We start from the raw sequence: 2,149 nt of genomic DNA on the forward strand, positions 1-2,149 counted from the left end.
ATGGGTGCAGTGGCTCATGCTTGTAATCCCAACATCTTGGGAGGCTGAGGCAGGAGGATCACTTGAGGCCAGGAGTTCCAGACCAGCCTAGACAACATAGCAAGACCCCATCTCTACAAAAAATACAAAAATTAGCCAGGTGTGATGACACACACCTGTAGTCCCAACTACTTGGAAGGCTGAGGTGTGAGGATCAGCTGAGCCCAGGGGTTTGAGGCTACAGTGAACTATGACTGTGCCACTTCATTCCAGCCTGGACAATAGAGCAAGACCCTATCTTAAATTAAAACAACAAGAACAATAACAAAAGAAAACAAAACAAACAATGAAGTCATTTTGTAAAGGCCTTTAGTCTTCTTTGGAAAACCAGAATGAATTGAGGGAGGGGGTAAGGAATTGGGAATTTAGATACACTGGGAGCCAAAACCTTCCCTCAGAACCCCCTAGCTCCCACTATAACCCCTCTCTAGCTCCCACTATAACCCCTCTCTAGGATCAAAGAGATGATGGGTGACACCAGCATGTTCCCCAATCACCCTTCCTCCCCTGCTCTGTCCCCATCTGGGGGAAGGGGGAGTCATAGCCAGCCCTGCTTAGGACAGGAGCAAAGGGTGGTCCCAGACCCCTCAGAGAGCTGACTTTGTCTCTACCCCCTCGCAGGTTCATACTCTCAGGCCAGAGAGCCTCCTGCTGGTGTCCACCTTGGATGGAAGTCTTCATGCACTGAGCAAACAGACAGGGGACCTGAAGTGGACTCTGAGGGATGGTGAGCAAGAGACGGTCCCTCCTCCCTCCTTGAACCCATAGATTGGTGAAGGGGGAGTCACTGTGGCATAGAGAATAAGAACATGAGCTCTAGAATCCAATAAGCTGGTATCTACAGGCAACTTCACTGCTTACCAGCTGTGTGGCCTTGAGAAATTGAGAAACTCACTTTACCTCTCTGGTCCTCAACATCCTCATCTGTAAAGTGGGGCAAAGGATATGACCCTATCTGACAGAGTTTTTGGAAAGATGGCATTACATTCATGCCAAGTGCTTGACATTACAGTCATGCTATAGCTCAGTGAATACGAGCTGTGCTTTTCAGTGGAGTCTGGAGGGAGCTGCTTATGCTCTGTGTCCCTGTCCCTGCAGATCCCGTCATCCAAGGACCAATGTACGTCACAGAGTAAGTGAACCAGGGGCCTTTTAAGGAGGAGGCATCTGGGAGATGGGGGACTCATAGTTGTAGAGAGTTTGTGTGTGGGATGGGGATGTGTTGGAAGTAAGGGAAGAGAATTGGCTCTGGATGTGATATAGGGGAGGGTCTTGGAGCACCAAGGTGTTTCCTATAAGAATAGCTCCTAGTAGCAGGGAAGTTGGAGGGAATTTGGGGCCTTCATAAAACTGGGGGGCAAGCACCCACTGGTTTCCTTGTTCCTCTCTGCTCCACAGAATGGCCTTTCTCTCTGACCCAGCTGATGGCAGCCTGTACATCTTGGGGACCCAAAAACAACAGGGATTAATGGTTTGTATCCCATGGTGTTCGGGAATGGGTGAGGGCCAGGGCTTTCGTCAGGTGGAGCACTGAGAGGTGGAGAGGCAGTATGGTCAGTATTTCCTGTCCTGCAGAGGATGTAAGTCAGGACTCAGCACATTGTGAGAAGGCTGTCTGAGGGACCCATTGAAAGGGTGGTAAGGGGAGGTCTGGCTGTGTCTGCAGGGCAATCTGACTGTCAAGCTGGGGGTATCCCAGGGGCTTCTCCAGGACTCTGAGGACTTTAAGGAGAAATGTATATACCAGTTAGCTTTCGCTAAATAAAAACCAACCCAAAACTCAAGAGCTTAAAACTCAAACATCACTTAAATTTATTCAACTCAGAATTTGGTGAGATGACGATTTAGACTGGGCTCAGCACAGTGGTTCTTCTGCTGGTCTTGACTGAACTTGTTCATGCATGTGTGGTCAGCTGCTAGTCAGCTGGATGGCTCTGTTTCTGAAAGTTGGTTGGTAGTTGGTTGGCTTTTGGCAGGGGTGGCTGGGCCATGTGTCTCTTATCCCTAGCAGGCAAGCCTAGGCTTGTTGACATGGTATCAACAAGGGACCCCAAAGCAGCAATACATAAGCACTTTTCAAGCTTCTGTTTGTGTCACATTTACTAATGGC

At 49.0% G+C, this 2,149-nt stretch overlaps 1 long non-coding RNA gene across 1 annotated transcript; it reads left to right on the forward strand.

Moving 5' to 3' along the window:
- Positions 1-656: 656 nt before the first annotated feature.
- Positions 657-2,078, forward strand: LOC105548446. Its single transcript, XR_001007388.1, has 3 exons — positions 657-766; positions 1,138-1,171; positions 1,438-2,078. It is a non-coding gene; the product is annotated as an uncharacterized LOC105548446 (long non-coding RNA).
- The last annotated feature ends 71 nt before the right edge of the window (positions 2,079-2,149 follow it).

Source organism: Mandrillus leucophaeus, unplaced genomic scaffold, assembly GCF_000951045.1.
Source record: "Mandrillus leucophaeus isolate KB7577 unplaced genomic scaffold, Mleu.le_1.0 Scaffold4103, whole genome shotgun sequence".
In the NCBI taxonomy this organism is placed as follows: domain Eukaryota; kingdom Metazoa; phylum Chordata; class Mammalia; order Primates; family Cercopithecidae; genus Mandrillus; species Mandrillus leucophaeus.